The following is a 20,147-nucleotide window of genomic DNA, read 5'->3' on the forward strand; positions in this document are numbered from 1 at the left end:
TTGTTTTGTTATCACAAGCCCTTTCACAGTGAAGCAGCTAAATACTATAAGAGATCAGGACCAACCAATAGGGGGCAGCGATGGACCCTTCAAATGATGGGAAATAGACGGCTCCCATAGAGTTGGCTAAATACTGTGACTGGTGAGGACCTGGCTGTATACATATATACACTCACCGGCCACTTTATTAGGTACACCTGTCCAACTGCTCGTTAACACTTAATTTCTAATCAGCCAATCACATGGCGGCAACTCAGTGCATTTAGGCATGTAGACATGGTCAAGACAATCTCCTGCAGTTCAAACCAAGCATCAGTATGGGGAAGAAAGGTGATTTGAGTGCCTTTGAACGTGGCATGGTTGTTGGTGCCAGAAGGGCTGGTCTGAGTATTTCAGAAACTGCTGATCTACTGGGATTTTCACGCACAACCATCTCTAGGGTTTACAGAGAATGGTCCGAAAAAGAAAAAACATCCAGTGAGCGGCAGTTCTGTGGGCGGAAATGCGTTGTTGATGCCAGAGGTCAGAGGAGAATGGCCAGACTGGTTCGAGCTGATAGAAAGGCAACAGTGACTCAAATAGCCACCCGTTACAACCAAAGTAGCCAGAAGAGCATCTCTGAACGCACAGTACGTCCAACTTTGAGGCAGATGGGCTACAGCAGCAGAAGACCACACCGGGTGCCACTCCTTTCAGCTAAGAACAGGAAACTGAGGCTACAATTTGCACAAGCTCATCGAAATTGGACAATTGAAGATTGGAAAAACGTTGCCTGGTCTGATGAGTCTCGATTTCTGCTGCGACATTCGGATGGTAGGGTCAGAATTTGGCATCAACAACATGAAAGCATGGATCCATCCTGCCTTGTATCAACGGTTCAGGCTGGTGGTGGTGGTGTCATGGTGTGGGGAATATTTTCTTGGCACTCTTTGGGCCCCTTGGTACCAATTGAGCATCGTTGCAACGCCAAAGCCTACCTGAGTATTGTTGCTGACCATGTCCATCCCTTTATGACCACAATGTACCCAACATCTGATGGCTACTTTCAGCAGGATAATCCAGGTCCTCACTAGTGATATATATATATATATATATATATATATATGTACAGCCAGGTCCTCACCAGTGATAGTATATATATATATATATATATATGTATATACAGCCAGGTCCTCACCAGTGATAGTATATATATATATATATACACACTATCACTGGTGAGGACCTGGCTGTATACATATATATATATATACTGTCACTGGTGAGCACCTGGCTGTATACATATATATACTATCACTGGTGAGGACCTGGCTGTGTATATATATATATATATATATATATATATATACACAGTATCACTGGTGAGGACCTGGCTGTATACATATATATATACTATCACTGGTGAGGACCTGGCTGTATACATATATATATATATATATACTATCACTGGTGAGGACCTGGCTGTATACATATATATATATACTATCACTGGTGAGGACCTGGCTGTATACATATATATATATACTATCACTGGTGAGGACCTGGCTGTATACATATATATATATATATATATATATATATATACTATCACTGGTGAGGACCTGGCTGTATACATATATATACTATCACTGGTGAGGACCTGGCTGTATACATATATATATATATATATACTATCACTGGTGAGGACCTGGCTGTATACATATATATATATATACTATCACTGGTGAGGACCTGGCTGTATACATATATATATATATATATATACTATCACTGGTGAGGACCTGGCTGTATACATATATATATACTATCACTGGTGAGGACCTGGCTGTATACATATATATATATATACTATCACTGGTGAGGACCTGGCTGTATACATATATATATACTATCACTGGTGAGGACCTGGCTGTATACATATATATATATATATATATATACTATCACTGGTGAGGACCTGGCTGTATACATATATATACTATCACTGGTGAGGACCTGGCTGTATACATATATATATATATACTATCACTGGTGAGGACCTGGCTGTATACATATATATATATATATACTATCACTGGTGAGGACCTGGCTGTATACATATATATATATACTATCACTGGTGAGGACCTGGCTGTATACATATATATATATATATATACTATCACTGGTGAGGACCTGGCTGTATACATATATATATACTATCACTGGTGAGGACCTGGCTGTATACATATATATATACTATCACTGGTGAGGACCTGGCTGTATACATATATATATATATATATACTATCACTGGTGAGGACCTGGCTGTATACATATATATATACTATCACTGGTGAGGACCTGGCTGTATACATATATATATTCTATCACTGGTGAGGACCTGGCTGTATACATATATATATTCTATCACTGGTGAGGACCTGGCTGTATACATATATATATACTATCACTGGTGAGGACCTGGCTGTATACATATATATATACTATCACTGGTGAGGACCTGGCTGTATACATATATATACTATCACTGGTGAGCACCTGGCTGTATACATATATATATATATACTATCACTGGTGAGGACCTGGCTGTATACATATATATATATACTATCACTGGTGAGGACCTGGCTGTATACATATATATATATACTATCACTGGTGAGCACCTGGCTGAGAGCGAGCACTTACCTCCTCGTGCACAGCAGCCGTCTGCTCACAGGACCTCTGATGACGTCACGACCATGTGATCAGACTCTGGTGTGGGCGGAGCTAATTAGGACATTGCCGAGTTACACAAGAAGAGGAAGCTGCAGGGAATGGAGGCCGTGAGGTAAAGAGGAGGAGGAGGAGGAGGAGGGCGTGACTAGAATGGAGTCGCTCCTCCCCCTATAACTCGGCTCCAGTCTCCTCACTAGTGGCCGCTCTAGATTGGAGTTGCTGGAGGGAGAAGCTGCTGGAACCAACTGCAATGTAGACTGTTCAGTACTGAGGGGACTAGAATGGAGAGATTACAGGAATCTATTCCCCTCAGTACAGAATACCTCACAACTCACGAAGAACTGAAAGGGCTCGTTCACACAGGGGCAAAGACGTGGATTTTGACTGCGGATTTCACCTCAAAATCCTCCTCATTACAATAGTGGTCTATGTAGACTGCTAGCAGAAAAAAGACGCCACATGACCATTCTTCAGGTGTTTTCCGCCTGAGGAAAGCAATAGAAGCGAATGGGAGGTGAAAAACACGCGATTTTTTTCGCGCGTTTTTTTTTTTTTTTTTCAAAAAACACTTTTTTTGCTAAAAAAAAAAAAAAAAATGCCCAGAAAAAAAATGTGACCCGTTTTTTGCGGTCCATTCACTTTACGGGAGGGGAAAAACACCTGGCGTTTTTTGAAGCAGTTTTTGCAAGAAAAAGCTCCAAAAAGCGTGGCAAGGTCCAAAAAAACGCTTCCTAATTAGGAAGTGTTTTTTTTTTTCAGGGCCAAAATCAGCCATACGTAATTTACGGGTGAACTAGCCAAAGAGGGACAAACTGTGCGTTGCATGTAGCGCGCCGCGGCAAGTTTAGCTCCACCCACTGTTATGTTGACTCTGCCCATTCTCATAAATTTTTCATGTGCCCCCACACAGTATAATCCTCCTACAGTCACCCGTAAATTATATGTCCCCCCTCATCTCTCCCTCAGTTTCATGTCCCTCCATCTCTGCCCCCAGATTCATGTCCCCCCATCTCTGTCCCCAGTTTCATGTCCCCTCCATCTCTGCGGTCAGAGATGGAGGGACATGAATCTGGGCGCAGAGATGTGGAGACATGAATGACATGTGGAGGACGGCATGACACTGGGGGCAGATGAAGGAGGGGACGGCATGACACTGGGGGCAGATGAAGGAGAAGATGGCATGACACTGGGGGCAGAGATGTGGGGATATGAATCTGGGGGCAGAGATGGGGGGACATGAATCTGGGGAAGAGATGGGGGACATGAATCTGGGGGCAGAGATGGAGGGAACATGAATCTGGGGGCAGAGATGGGGGACATGAATCTGGGGGCAGAGATGGAAGGGGGACATGAATCTGGGGGCAGATGAAGGGTGTATATGAAACTGGGGGAGAGATAGAGGGGGGACATATAATTTACGGGTGACTGTAGGAGGATTATACTGTGAGCGGGCACATGAAAAATTAACGAGTGGGCGGAGTCGACACAAAGTGGGCGGGGCTAAATTTGCCGCGCCGCACATTTTGTCCCTCTTTCCCTTCTTCAAAAGTTGGGAGGTATGCCTTCTGCCCAGCAGCGCCTATCGCGCTGTACTGTGGACCTGATAATACTTGTCTATGGACGAGCTGTGTGAGCAGAGGGAGGGGGCGTTCCTCCCCGCTCACACTGTACAGCGCGATAGGGCAGAAGGGCGTCCCTGGCTAAGTGTCAGAAATGCCCTTCTGACTGTAAAGCTCTACGGTACCGGGACTGATAGCGCTTTACACCGGGCACAGATCGGGAAAGCCGATAGTGCGCTGAATTCAGCGCACTGTCAGCTTTCCAGCAGTATATGAAACTGCATGTGCCCGATCTGATGAAAGGTCCTTTTTAAATCCGTCAGGTGACCCGAATGATGAAGAGCCAGTTCCCTGAACACAGCGGTTACTCATGGACACCAGTGGACCCCACTGATCATAATGGGATCAGCCATTTCCCTATTGAAAGGGGCAGAGAAAACAATCCTCCGTGCAGGACTTTTCTCTCTGCCGATTTCTGCAGTCAAATTTAGTCTAGTGACCTCCTTTTTTATGTACTTAAGCACCAGAACGTGAGGACTCCTACTGAAAGGATAGTACCTCAGGATAGGCCATCAATATTAGATCTGTGGGGGTACAGTGCTGTACAAACTGTAGGGGTGAGTGTAGGTAGGCAGAAAAAAAACACAAATCCCATCCCCATTTTACGGTAAAACTGATGCAGCGGATACACTGCAATTTCCAAAACTGCCATGATGTTGTAAAATCCAGCACCAACTATATCTTAGGACACGGCAGCGGCTTCCCTACTGGTATCATTAAGGCCGGGTTCACATGATGTATTATGGCACGTAATGTGGTACGTAGACGGCACGGGAGATTTTGCGGGCTGCGTATACGGTACCGGCTCCCATTGAAAACAATGGGAGCTTATACGGCCCGCAAAAGCTCCTGCGCCGTCTACGTACCACATTACGTGCCATAATACATCGTGTGAACCCGGCCTAAAGCAGAAAGTCCTCAGAGAAACCTGTGCAAAGCGCTACATGAAGAACCCCGATGCGTTGCTGTTTTTCCAACAGCGTTTTTTTTGCTGCAGGACGTTATGTGGGAACTAAAGGTGAGTTCAGATGGAGTTTTTTTTTCCGGGACTTGAGGTGGAGGCCGCCTCAGATTCCGGACCAAAAAAACGGTACCTGCGACTGGATGCCAATGCAGGGCACCGTCATCCAGTCGCATCACTCCATCCGGATAAGGCCCAAATGAATGGACCTAGTCGGGAGGGAGTGTCTTCAGGCGGACGTCCTCAGCTGAACCGGCCGCGGCATCCACCTGAAGAATGAGCATGTCACTTCTTTTTTTCTGGAACAGACCGCTCACTGGAAAAAAAGAAATGATCGGCTCCTATTGAATGGGAGCCGTTTTTTCGGTCAGGATTTTGAGGAGGATTCCGCCTCTAAATCCTGACCTAAAAACCCTGTGTGAACTCAGCCTTGTGATTAACCCCTTCTTGGGTAATCAGCAAGTCAATCACTGAAATGGAATCACTGAGTGCAGGAAGTTGGGGGAGTCAGTGGTGTATAGAGCTCACCAGGCACACTTGGTAGTTTTCGGGGGGCACGTTGTATTAATGAATATGTGGAGAGAACACAGACAGCCTGCTATACAAATAAAGCAGGGGTAGGCAACCTTCAGCACTCTAGTTGTTGTAAAACTACAACTCCCAGCATGCATACTTGCTCTGCTGTTCTTGGAACTCTCATGAAAGTGAATGAAGCATGCTGGGAGTTGTAGTTTCACGGCAGCTGGAGTGCCGAAGGTTGCTGACCCCTGAAATAAAGTATAGCAGCCCTAATCTTCCTTAGGGTTACATACAGGGAGAGTAAGGGTGCATTCACACGGAGTAACGTGCCGCGTGATGTGGCACGTATACGCCGCGTGAGACTTTGCGGGCCGTATACGCTCCCATTGATTTCAATGGGAGCCGGGATCGTATATGCGGCGCTATTTTGTGTCCGGCTACTTCCGGACACAAAATAACGCGGCGTTTACGATCCCGGCTCCCATTGAAATCAATGGGAGCGTATATGGCCCACAAAATCTCACGCGGCGCATACGTGCCACATTCACATCCGTGTGAATGCACCCTAAAGTGACCCTGACATTTGTTAGAATTGCTAACTCATGCACTAGAAAGGGCTAATTGCAGTCATAACTTGACCAGAACTAAATCCAAGTCCAGGAGTCACACTCAAGGATTTACACTCGGTCATGACATACAGACAAGTAATGTCTTAAAGGGGCTCTATCAGCAAAATCATGCTGATAGAGCCCCACATATGCGTGAATAGCCTTTAATGTCACTATAATGTCCTCCTTGTGGCCCCTGCACACTATAATGTACTCTTTGTGGCCCCCCACACACTATAATGTCCTCCTTGTGCCCCCCACACTATAATGTCCTCCTCGTATCCCCCACACACTATAATGTCCTCCTTGTGGCCCCCACACACTATAATGTCCTCCTTGTCGCCCCCCACACACTATAATGTCCTTCTTGTGGCCCCCACACACTATAATATCCTCCTTGTGGCCCCCACACACACTATAATGTCCTCCTTGTGGCCCCCACACACTATAATGTCCTCCTTGTTGCCCCCCACACACTATAATGTCCTCCTTGTGGCCCCCACACACTAAAAATGTCCTCCTTGTGGCCCCCCACACACTATAATGTCCTCCTTGTGGCCCCACACACACTATAATGTCCTCCTTGTGGCCCCCACACACTAAAAATGTCCTCCTTGTGGCCCCCCACACACTATAATGTCCTCCTTGTGGCCCCCACACATTATAATGTCCTCCTTGTGGCCCCCACACTATAATGTCCTCCCTGTGGCCCCCACACACTATAATGTCCTCCTTGTGGCCTCCACACACTATAATGTCCTCCTTGTGGCCCCCACACACTATAATGTCCTCCTTGTGGCCCCCACACACTATAATGTCCTCCTTGTGGCCTCCACACACTATAATCTCCTCTCTGTGGCCCCCACACACTATAATGTCCTCCTTGTGGCCCATGTAAGCCGTGTACCGAGGTGGGCTCCCCCAGGATACAGCGAAGTCACGAACAAAGGAAGTGAGTCCAATTCAATTTAACCAAGATAGGACTTTACTTAGTTTAGATAACCTCTTTTGTCCAAAAGAACACTCCCAGGTATTACATTTACACAGCCTAGAGGCTGGGACCCTGGTGTTATACAGCACGGTGCCCACTAGTGTGGCCTTCAATATACTCCAAGCTTTTACCTACCTGCAAGCTGCGCCTATGCAGCTGCCTGTTACCTGTTATTACCCTATTACACAGGAACAATTCAGTGTGTGTAACACAGGCATCCGGCGGTGTAACACCAGGGTTTACAATCTTATCACAATACTACTAAATTCCCCCCAAACCAAGTACAACTAAGCAAGTATAATGGTTGGTTAGCTTGCAAGCCAAACAGTGTAAAGTTAAACTAAATGTTGCTCCCAGACTTCCTTACAAGTCCCTCTCTGGGAGATATAACTCTGTAGAAATCCTCTGTGACTTAGTCCTTTTACCAGACAGGTAGATAGTTCACCAGTATTGCAGCCTGGGGTGATGATTATACCTAACTAACTAACTACAGGCTTTTTACTCAGTCCCAGCAATATGGTGCAAAACTTGCAGTGTGGTGCGTGCACGCTTACTTCTGTTGGGTACCTTTTAGTCTCTGTTAGCATCAGGGTGAAGAGGAGCTCCTCGGACAGCATGCGGTCTCACTGACAGTCTCACTTCTCAGCCAAGTCTCTGACAGTAATCTTCTCCTTAGGATGGTGTCTGGACAGACTCTGAAAGTCTCAAATCCTCAGCTATTCTTGCTGTGGCTTCTCCCTCCAAGGACCCTCTCTGCACAGTGATGTCTCCACAGCTCTCTCTTCTCCTCTAGAGTCCAGCACACTCTGACTCAAAATGGCTCCTAGAACCTTCCTCCAACGATCAGGGTCTCCACATCAATCTTCCAGGGGCATGCAGCCTTTTTCCTTTTACCTGTTATCTTGCAACAGCGACCTCTTGTGGTCAAACAACAAAATGTCAGGTTATGAAAACACCAACTCAATTACACATTGCACATTCACTACACAGGGGCTGTTTCACCCTCTTACATGCCACCCCACTAGAGGTTGACGTCCCTGGCAACCTTTCCCATATAAACTCATCTTGCGCATAGCGCTGTGGGGGTACCCCGGCATTAGACCTGGCTGTCCTACGCAGAGTCACAGAATCAGGGGCACCCGGCACACCCAATGATGGCTGTTCTGCAGGTTGTACAACTCCCTCCCTGGGCGGCAAACTAGACTCGACTTGGTTCCCTGGATCGGCCGGGGCAGGGACAACCCACCACTCATCGTCTAAGGGGGTTTCCCTGGTAACAATGCTAGGAGCCTGTACCACCTCGTCGGCCACCGAGTGTTCAAAATTGCAGCGTCTTAACATGTTACGGTGAAGGTTCCTTGAGGGTCCTCCAGTCCCTACTGGCTGTACCTCATACACTGGAATATCAGGGTCTACCTTTCGCTTCACAACATATGGTACCGCCTCCCACCGCCCATCCAATTTTCCCGTTGGCCTCTTGGCCCTGACAATCACACGATCACCTGGGGCGTACTCATCCCTCTGCACCGGCCCTGGGTTGGGGTGTACTATTTGTCTCATGCGTTCGCCCACAACCTTATGTACTGCTCTCAGTCGGCGACGGTGTTCTTGCGCCCATGCAGTAGTGCTCCTTGGAGGAGGCTGCATTGGATCTGGCATGTGGAGATCCTCAATCTCTTGACCTGCCCTCCCAAACATCAACATGTATGGAGAGTAACCAGTGGTGTTGTGTACTCTATTGTTATAGGCCCACATCAGTTCAGGTAGATACTCTGGCCACCGAGCTTTTTGACTATCCTCTAGCTTCCGCAACATCTGTATCAAGGTGCGGTTGAACCGCTCGCATGCCCCGTTCCCCTGTGGATGATATGGGGTCGTGCGAGAACGTTCGATCCCATAGAGTTGATACAATTCACTCATCAAAGCCCCCTGAAAGCACGCCCCCTGATCTGAATGGATTTTCTGTGGACACCCAAACACTTGTATAAAGTGTTTGCAGACCGCTTCGGCAGCGGATTCAGCCGTCTGATCTCTGGTGGGTACAGCTACTGCATACTTTGTAAAATGGTCCGTCATAACCAAACAGTAAGAATGTCCTGAGGTAGAGTACCCAATCTGTACATAATCAATCATTAGAATTTGCAGGGGGGCAGATGTTTGAATAGTTTGTACAGGGGCACGTTGTTCGGGACTTTTACTCAGCCCGCAGGACCGACATTGAAGACATGCCTTGGTCACCATCTTTCCCAAATCTGGACAATACACAAATCGTTGGAGCCATTGGTACGTTTTGGCACTCCCAAAATGGGCCCCACTCTCATGGGCTTCCTGAGCGGCTACTGGTCCCAATGACATCGGGATGACAATCTGTTGCCGGTGCTGCAGCTCTGACTGTATGTATATGGTCCGACATAGGAGTCCTTGGATGACAACCAGCTTATCCCACTGTCTCAGTAACTTCTGACCCTCTTGGGTTAAGCTAGCCCACTCATTCGGCCGTGGCCAGATCTTAGTCCGGATCCACTCTTTCACTTTACATAGGTCCGGACAGCTATTTTGAACCCTTTCCCAATCTTCCAATGTCTTCCCCATCACCATCGGCATCCCTGAAGCCACCCCACTTGAATGGGTTATGTTCTGGAATGGCGGTATTCTGCCGAGGTGTGGGATTTCACTGTCTTCTAGCCCTTCCTCTCCACTCTTGGTTGGCAACCCCACAGGGACTCGGGAGAGGGCATCAGCGTTGCCATTCGGAGATGTAGCGCCCATACCAGAATTTATTCTCCCTGATCGGAACTGGATACGGTATTGATACTTGGAAAGGCGGGACATCCACCTCTGCTCAAGGGCATCTAACTTAGTGTTCTCTAAGTGTGCTAAAGGGTTATTGTCCGTCATCACAATCACTTCTGCACCCGTCAGATACTCTGTGAATCTTTCAGTCATGGCCCATACAAGTGCCAAAAGCTCCAACTTAAAGGAGCTGTAGTTGTCGAGGTTACGCTCTGACTCCCTTAAGGACCGGCTGCCATAGGCAATCACCCTCTCACGTCCATCTTGATCTTGAGATAGCACAGCTCCCAGACCATGTAGACTTCCATCGGTGTACAACAGGAATGGCTTATCAAACTGTGCATAGGCCAGGATCGGGGTACTGGTCAGAGCTTTCTTTAACCCCTCAAAGGCTTCTTGCTGTCGTGGCCCCCACTCAATGGGGCGATTCTTGGGTCCACCAGCTGTGCCTCTCAGTAGTTCATTTAGGGGGCCAGCCCGATGAGAGAACTTGGGTATGAATCTCCTGTAATAACCGGTCAACCCTAGAAAGGCTTGTACTTCACGCAGGGTTCTTGGTTGGGGCCACTTCTGGATGGCCTCCACCTTGCTGGGCGCAGGTTGTACCCCTTCCGGAGTGACTACATGTCCCAAGTACTCTATTCGCTGCTGGAATAGTTGACACTTCTTGGGCTTGATTTTTAGCCCATGATCACGCAATCGCCCTAGACCTGCCGCAGCTTTTCGAGATGATCTTCAAATGAGGACCCAAACACTACAACGTCATCCAAATATATCAATACCGACTCAAAGTTTAGGTCACCCAAACAGAGCTCCATCAACCGCTGAAATGTCCCTGGGGCATTGGACAGACCGAAAGGCATTCTGTTAAACTCATAGAGTCCCATGGGTAAGATAAACGCTGTCTTGGCCTTGTCCTTCTCGGCCACAGGCACTTGCCAATATCCACTGGCCAAGTCAAGCGTTGAGAAATACTTGGCATGACCGAGGGAGGATAGTGACTCTTCAATCCGTGGAAGGGGGTATGCATCACGGACGGTCTTAGCATTTAGTTTCCGGTAATCTACGCAGAAACGGAGACTTCCGTCTTTCTTCCGCACCAAGACCACCGGAGCAGCCCATGGGCTCTTACTCTCCTGGATCACTTGATTCTCCAGCATGCTAGCCACCATTTCTTTCACCTCCTGATACATCTTGGGGGGAATCTGCCTATACCGCTCCCGAATAGGCGCAGCGTCGCCAGTGGGGATTTCGTGTTCAATGGCGGTAGCACACCCGAAGTCTTCATCGTGTCTTGAAAACGCCTCCTGGAATTCCCACAGAGTGTCCTCCAGAAGCTTCTGTTGTCCTGGGGTCAGAGACCGGCGATCTACTCCCATCAGAGACATGATCACTTGGCCATTCCACTCTGCCGTTGGAGGCTGCCTTTGCTGGACCTTCACAGCATAGGTCCAAGACGACCTCCCATCAGGCTGCAACGTGAAGCTCTTCCGGCGAAGGATGTCACCCCCGGGCACGTGAACTTCAGCCAGCAGGGTATTCCCAGGCACGAACAACTCACTGTCCAGAACGTTGAGACAGCGTATAGGCACACACCCATCCTTCACAGTGGCAAGTGCTCGGGCTACCAGAGGGCGGGTCTGCGTTTCTCCCTGCAGGGCAGGCTCTATCAAGACCTCTAGTCCATTTAATGGTCATCCAGCCCCCACCGGAAGCATCACAATATTTTCCTGTCGCGGTGGAATCTTCATTGGGGCACTCAGCGGCACCTTCACGTATCCCATGGAGCGCCCTGCCATGGTGCTCTTCTGCAAACTACAGCTCCTCACCATCTGCTGTAGGACCTTCTGAGTCGGCCGGTGTGTGGTGGCCCGCTGCCAGTATTTAGGTCCTTCCTTTGCATAAAGGTGATGATCTAGGTCTCTCAGCACGTTCATGCCCAGCGTCACATCGAGTCCTCTCCTGGACGGATGGTCTATCAGCACGATCCCCTTTTTGCCAATGTCTTGCCCAAACAGCCGGACCCGCATCCAGACGATCCCTTGTACGTCCATCGCACCATTGTTGGCAGCTATCAACCGGATGACACTTCCATCCTCTGGCTCCATCATATGTCCGAAGTGTCTCTCGAAGAACTCCAGGGGCATCAGGGTGCACTCCGATCCAGTATCAACTAAGCAGTGTACCTTCTGGCCCTCCAGCTCAGCTTCCATAACGGGGCTGCTAGCATATAGGTCGCATTCATCACGTACGGGGCTTGATTGTTGGTGAACCGCCACAGGACGCCCCGTTACTGCGGCGGTCGGGAGTTTAAAGCCGGCTCGGGTTCCACCTCCCCCTTACACTCTGGCGATATGGCCATACTGTCTGCAACTCCAGCAGAGGGGTCCCCTTGATCCCTGCCCAGCTGATGAGCCTCGGTTGGTGGGTCCTCGGCCACGGTGTACTCTCAGCGGGGGAGAGTAGGACGATGCGGTCATTTCTGGAACCATGGATTGACCTGCTCGCATCTGGGACACCTCCAGTCGGAGTTCTCTCATTTCTGCCCGTAGAGCCTGGACTACATCCTTTAAGGACCCTGGGTCTTCAGGACCTCCTCGGGTCCCTGTCACTTGGGTGCTACTCACAGCCTTCACATTCACAGCCACGGGCGCTTCTTCCCTCTCTACAGCAGCCAGGTAAACATTATAGAATGTCAGGTTGGCATCTGCCCGGATCATCTCTTGCAGTTTATCCTGTAACAACTTATTGGATAACCCTAGGATGAATTGATCTCGTAGCAGCCGGTCCACTTCTTTGAAGGCTCCCATAGCCTCTGAGTCCCGTCGCTGCACTTCATTCAGCATCTCTTGTAAGGCGTTAGAGTATTGCGTTAAAGTCTCACCCTCCCTCTGTGACCGATTGAAGAAGTTGCTCCGCAACTGCGCTACCTTGGCACGCCCTCCCTGAGCTCCCTCTAGCAGAGCAAATATTTTTTCTAAAGTGTCTCTTTCCGATTCGGGCCGTACCATCACTGTCCATCTAGCGTCATCTTCTAGGGCCCCTAATGCTATCTCTGCACGCAGTTCCGGTATCAGGTTGCTCAGTCTAACTATACTTCGTACCCTTTCAGTCCAGTCCTGCAACGTCATATTATTACCATCAAACTTTGGCAGATGCTGCATTAGTGCCCCGGCCGATAAGTACCCCACTTGGGCCGGCATTACCAGCGCTGGGGCTTGCTGTGCAGGGGCACCCTGGACCACCACAGCTGGTGCCAGGGGATTCTCTCCCGCCACATTCCCGTCCATGAGGGTCGCTGTATCCTGCTGACTACGCCAAGTTGTAAGCCGTGTACCGAGGTGGGCTCCCCCAGGATATAGCAAAGTCACGAACAAAGGAAGTGAGTCCAATTCAATTTAACCAAGATAGGACTTTACTTAGTTTAGATAACCTCTTTTGTCCAAAAGAACACTCCCAGGTATTACATTTACACAGCCTAGAGGCTGGGACCCTGGTGTTATACAGCACGGTGCCCACTAGTGTGGCCTTCAATATACTCCAAGCTTTTACCTACCTGCAGGCTGCGCCTATGCAGCTGCCTGTTACCTGTTATTACCCTATTACACAGGAACAATTCAGTGTGTGTGACACAGGCATCCGGCGGTGTAACACCAGGGTTTACAATCTTATCACAATACTACTAAATTCCCCCTAAACCAAGTACAACTAAGCAAGTATAATGGTTGGTTAGCTTGCAAGCCAAACAGTGTAAAGTTAAACTAAATGTTGCTCCCAGACTTCCTTACAAGTCCCTCTCTGGGAGATATAACTCTGTAGAAATCCTCTGTGACTTAGTCCTTTTACCAGACAGGTAGATAGTTCACCAGTATTGCAGCCTGGGGTGATGATTATACCTAACTAACTAACTACAGGCATTTTACTCAGTCCCAGCAATATGGTGCAAAACTTGCAGTGTGGTGCGTGCACGCTTACTTCTGTTGGGTACCTTTTAGTCTCTGTTAGCATCAGGGTGAAGAGGAGCTCCTCGGACAGCATGCGGTCTCACTGACAGTCTCACTTCTCAGCCAAGTCTCTGACAGTAATCTTCTCCTTAGGATGGTGTCTGGACAGACTCTGAAAGTCTCAAATCCTCAGCTATTCTTGCTGTGGCTTCTCCCTCCAAGGACCCTCTCTGCACAGTGATGTCTCCACAGCTCTCTCTTCTCCTCTAGAGTCCAGCACACTCTGACTCAAAATGGCTCCTAGAACCTTCCTCCAACGATCAGGGTCTCCACATCAATCTTCCAGGGGCATGCAGCCTTTTTCCTTTTACCTGTTATCTTGCAACAGCGACCTCTTGTGGTCAAACAACAAAATGTCAGGTTATGAAAACACCAACTCAATTACACATTGCACATTCACTACACAGGGGCTGTTTCACCCTCTTACACCCACACACACTATAATGTCCTCCTTGTGGCCCCCACACACTATAATGTCCTCCTTGTGGCCCCCACACACTATAATCTCCTCTCTGTGGCCCCCACACACTACTGGGTGGGCCATAAGTATGGATACATCCAGATAAAATGGAAGTGCTTGCTGATATCACTTTATCGCTTTTTTGAATCCAACTTTACTTTTTTCAATGGGAAGGGGGATCATGTGACACATCAAACACATAGAGAATTGCACAAGAAAAACAATGGTGTGCCGTTTGTAATGTAACTCTATTCATTATCGAGTTAATGACACGTTTCTTATTTTTACAATCATTGACATGTATGACGAGGAGCGGATAGATATTGTGTTGATGTCTGGTGAACACAGTATCAGGGTCATTGCACATTGCATAGCTATGAGTAAGAGGCAGTTATCCTTGAAACGCATCAGCTTAGCGTTATTTTAGAGTTTTTCTATGTTTTCCTTTTTTGTAAGTGTCTATTTGTTAAACATCTTATGGATTAAAATTTACATTTTATTGCAACTCTGAGTAATGCCGGCTTTTATTATATGATTCTCATCTCTAGATGTGCAAAGCTGGTAGAGACCGAGCCCAAAAGACTTGTTGCCAGAATTATAGCCAAAGGCGGCTCTACAAAGTATTGCTATAGGGGGCTGAAGACTTTTGCACGTCACACTTGTCAGATGTTTATTGGATTACAATGTTGATAACCTTGTATCATTTTCCTTCCACTTCACAAATATCTGATACTTTGTGTTGTTTTCACTGAAAATCTCAAGAAAATACATTTAAATTTGTGGTTGTGACAAAATGTGACAAAGGTCAAGGGGTGTGAATACTTTTACAAGCCCCTGTATCGGTGTTAGATCTCTGGATGGAACATTCTCCGGGACACTCATTCCTCTCATGTCCCTACAGCGGGGCCCATTCTCTACGTCCTCTATACCATCATGTAAGATTCTGCTCATTTCAGTAAGTCACAAACCTACAGATTCCCGTTGGCCACTTTCTCCTCTGCATTAGTCACTTGTTGTTGCACGTTGCGTACTAGGCTGTAATACTTCCTCTTCTGTCAGGGTCAGGGAGGACTGTACAGTTAGTTCCAGTGTGCTGGTAATATCAGGGGCCGAGTGTCTTCACCTCTATGGCCAGTAGATTGTAGTCCAGACAGAAATGTGGGAGATCTATCTGTGACAGTTGTGGCTGTTCCAAGAGATCGATGGACGAACCATCACTTGTTGTGACTGAAGCTGCAGGGAAAGTCAGTGTCATCTTTACAAGTGTCAGCTCCGTATCTTTGGACTCTTCCTCACCTTCTTGAGGGTTTCTTCCCCTCCTTAGTGGGTAGCACGGCTCATTCTACTAGAGCTGCTGGAGCCTCCTGGGCTGTTCGGCATCAGGTTTTGGCTCTTCTAGATCCAATTTGTGTTGCAAAAGCCCGGGCAGCACTGAACACCCCTCAGCCAGTACGCTTGAGACAGGTCAAATACTCCCAATGAGATTCTGTTCAGCCTATCACACACCTTATATACCCACCAAGCCGGCCCACAACAAGTCACTCCCTTCCTGAGCTACACGCTGCCGACGTCATAATTAGGAGGTGGTGATAATAATTGGACTCAACTCTTCTATTTATTCCATGGGATTCCGTGTAGTGATTACATTGTCTCATCTTCTCTCCATTAACGTTCCTACATTATAGAATCCTCTCAGTATCTTCTATATAAGAGAATATTTCCGATTGATCCATCAAGGATGGAAAGAGACAGGAACAAGATGGCGGAAAGTCTATTAAATCTCACCCTAGAGATCATCTACCAGCTTACTGGAGAGGTGAGAGATTCTGATGATGTCATCATTACATCATTCTTATCTCTAGTAATATCAGATGATATGACTGGAGAGGTGATGGACTCTGGACATGTATGTAGTGAGATTTATTAATGTGTCTCCCCATAACCAGGAGTACACAGTAGTGAAGAAGCCCTCTAGTGGGCGCTGTCAGACCCTTGTATTTGATGGATGGAGAGGAACCTTGAGCCCATTCCCAGGACCTCCACCTCACCCCCTGCTACAGGAGGAGATCAATGGACAGAAGATCCTAGAACTCACCAACAAGATGCTGGAGCTGCTGACTGGAGAGGTGACACTGCTGGGAATGCTGGGACATTATACAGTAACTGGAGGGGTCGGGGTGATGACTGTATCATTGTGTTGTCAGGTTCCTATAAGGTGTCAGGATGTCGCTGTCTATTTCTCCATGGAGGAGTGGGAGTATTTAGAAGGACACAAGGATCTGTACAAGGAGGTGATGATGGAGGACCACCAGCCCCTCACATCAGCAGGTAATAGACATGACTATATACACATGGACTTCCATTATTTGTATGTACAGAATGAATTCAGTCCCTGTCTGTGTTTCCTACAGGTAGATCCAGTAAGAGGACAACACCGGAGAGATGTCCCAGTCCTCTTCTTCCACAGGATGATCAGGTAGATGGAGATATTCCCTATGATGTGTAGATGGGCTGTGAAGTCTTTCATCTTCATGCAGATTAATGATCTAGAACATTCTCTGTGACTTCCCCATTTGTCTGGTGACTTTTATAATATTTGTATTACAGATTTTCCATCAGGATAAAGATGTGAGCGACATTAATGCTATATCTATGAGAATACAGGAAGAGCCCTATGTGAGTGGTGATAAGGAGTGTGAGGAGGACATTCCTACAGGGAACCGCCCAGGTGAGGAGTCACCACTATATAAAGCACAGAAGGGTCACTGATTCTATTCAGACATTGTTTAGACTATTTGTTGTTCCCTGATTCAGCTAAAATATAATAATAATATATTTTATTTCTATAGCGCCAACATATTCCGCAGCACTGTACGATTTGTAGGGTTCTAGTACAGACAAAAAGATACATTAAAAAGAAATAATCACTTCACACAATGGGACTGAGGGTCCTGCTCACAAGAGCTTACAATCTATGAGGTAGAGGGGGGTGACACAAGAGGTAGCAGGGGCGGCATTGCTTATACAGTATTCAGACAATTTTGTAATAGAGGTTACTGTCATTACACAAATATAAATCTGTAGGAGCCGCCACCAGTCGTGTCCTTTAACATGTGGGTGGTGCTTGGACATACAAAATTAGCTTGAAACAGCATCATATCATGTGGGGTAATGTGGGAGCTGGAACAGAGAAAGATTCATTTTAGGGATTCTAATGACGGTACGGAAGGGTTTACATTAGGAATTGTGATCGGCCTGTCTGATAAGATGTGTCTTTAATTTGTACTTGAAGCTGTAGAAATTGGGAGTTAATCTGATTGTCCGGGGTAGAGCATTCCAGAGAAGTGGTGCAGCTCGGGAGAAGTCTTGTATACGAGCGTGGGAGGTTCTGATGATAGAGGATGGAAGTGTTAGGTTATTGAGTGAGGGGGGAGCTCGGGTTATGCAGTAGACAGAGATGAGGGAGGAAATGTATGGAGGTGCGGCATTATGTTGTATTCTGTAATAAATAAGCAGCCAATGTAGCGACTGGCACAGACCGGAGTCATCGCTGTAATGACTGGCACAGACCAGAGGCATCGCTGTAGCGTCTAGACTAATAGATGAGCCTGGTCGCTGCATTCAGTATAGACTGTAGAGAGGAAAGTTTAGTAAGGGGAAGACGGATTAGTAAGGCGTTATAGTAGTCAAGGCGAGAATGAATCAGAGAGGCAATAAATGTCTTTAATGTATCTCTGGTAAGGAAAGGGCGTATTCTGGAGATGTTTTTTATTGGATGTGGGGGGTGAAAGAAAGATCTGTCAAACCCAATAGTAAGGCCGGAGATTGGAATGGAGATATCAGGGACAGATCTATTAGATGGTGGCAACAATAGTAGTTCAGTCTTAGGGTGCATTCACACTGAGTAAACGCTAGCTTATTCTGAACATAAAACACGTTCAGAATAAGCGGCGTCTAAAGCAGCTCCATTCATTTCTATGGGAGCGGGGATACGAGCGCTCCCCATAGAAATGAATGGGCTGCTTCTTTCACTCCGTGCAGTCCCATTGAAGTGAATGGGGAGTGCCGGCGTATACGGCAAGCTCTGCTCATGCCGGAGCGTACACGCCGGCACTCCCCATTCACTTCAATGGGACTGCACGGAGTGAAAGAAGCAGCCCATTCATTTCTATGGGGAGCGCTCGTATCCCCGCTCCCATAGAAATGAATGGAGCTGCTTTAGACGCCGCTTATTCTGAACGTGTTTTACGTTCAGAATAAGCTAGCGTTTACTCAGTGTGAATTCACCCTTAGAGAGATTTAGTTTCATATAGAGCAAAGACATGATGTTTGAGATAGCAGAGAGACAGTCACTGGTGTTCTGTATTAATGCAGGGGTGATGTCACGGGAAGATGTGTATAATTGGGTGTCATCAGCATAAAGATGGTACCGGAAGCCAAATCTGGTGATGGTTTGTCTAATAAAACATGAATATAAATGTGATACCGCTATTGGTGGTGTGGGGAATTGCTCAGGTAGATGCTTGTAGCAGTGCAGGAAACAGGGACACAGACACTGGATTGCACACAAGTTCAGGTTTTATTCACTTGTAGCGCATACACTGCCCTTGCAATGGCACAGAATAAACAAAACAAAACCCTTCTCGGGTGAGAAACTAACTTAAAAGTAATGAAACTTTACTCTGACTATACAGGAGACTGGCTTCCAGTCTCCCACCTTGGCAACAACAACGAGTGGCACAGTACCTGCTTTGGAGGTCCGGTCTTGACAGTTCAGCTCTGTCAGTGTGGTGTCACACTGCTAGTCTTCAGACTCAGACTATTAACAGGCCCTGATTAGTCAGCTGACCTCCCTGGTGTGGGTCACACCATACACCCTTTAGGTGCCTGGCTGGAATATACTTGTCTTCCCAGACCACACCTTTCACTCTCTCACATACCCCCCCCCCCCCCCCCCTCAGTTCTGACCCCTCGGGGCAAACTTCAGCCACCAAACAATACGTTCGGGACAAGGCATCCGCATTGCCTTGCAGTTTCCCGGCTCTGTGCTGAAGTTCTAAAGTGACAAGAACCACCTAGTCACCCTTCCATTCTTGTCCTTGGTCCTGCTCATCCAAGTGAGGGGTGAGTGGTCGGTCACCAGATGGAACTGCCTCCCCAGCAAGCAGTACCTCAGGGCTTCTAATGCCCATTTTATGGCCAGACACTCTTTCTCCACTATGCTGTAATTCTTTACTGCTGGTGTGAGTTTCCTGCTCAAGTAGGTGACTGGATGTTCTTCTCCATTCACCTCCTGAGACAGGACAGCTCCCAGCCGTACATCTGATGCGTCCGTCTGGACCACAAACTCCCTCCTAAAGTTGGGCATAATGAGGACAGGAGTTTCACACAAGGCCACCTTTAGCGCCTGATAATCACTTTCATCCTGGTCATTCCACTGCACCATAACGGACTTCTTACCCTTTAGAAGG

General features: G+C 47.4%; 2 protein-coding genes and 1 pseudogene across 2 annotated transcripts in view; 1 reads left to right on the forward strand and 2 right to left on the reverse strand.

Moving 5' to 3' along the window:
* LOC142184611 (uncharacterized) overlaps positions 1-20,122 on the reverse strand; it is a 58,716-nt pseudogene extending 38,594 nt beyond the window's left edge.
* LOC142190702 (gastrula zinc finger protein XlCGF66.1-like) overlaps positions 1-20,147 on the reverse strand; it is a 403,831-nt gene that overhangs the window by 337,550 nt on the left and 46,134 nt on the right. The gene's annotated exons all lie outside the window — the stretch shown is intronic.
* The window catches only part of LOC142184020 (uncharacterized), a 193,594-nt gene that overhangs the window by 162,895 nt on the left and 10,552 nt on the right, over positions 1-20,147 (forward strand). The window lies entirely within an intron of this gene.

The sequence above is a fragment of the Leptodactylus fuscus genome, chromosome 1 (assembly GCF_031893055.1).
Source record: "Leptodactylus fuscus isolate aLepFus1 chromosome 1, aLepFus1.hap2, whole genome shotgun sequence".
NCBI lineage: Eukaryota > Metazoa > Chordata > Amphibia > Anura > Leptodactylidae > Leptodactylus > Leptodactylus fuscus.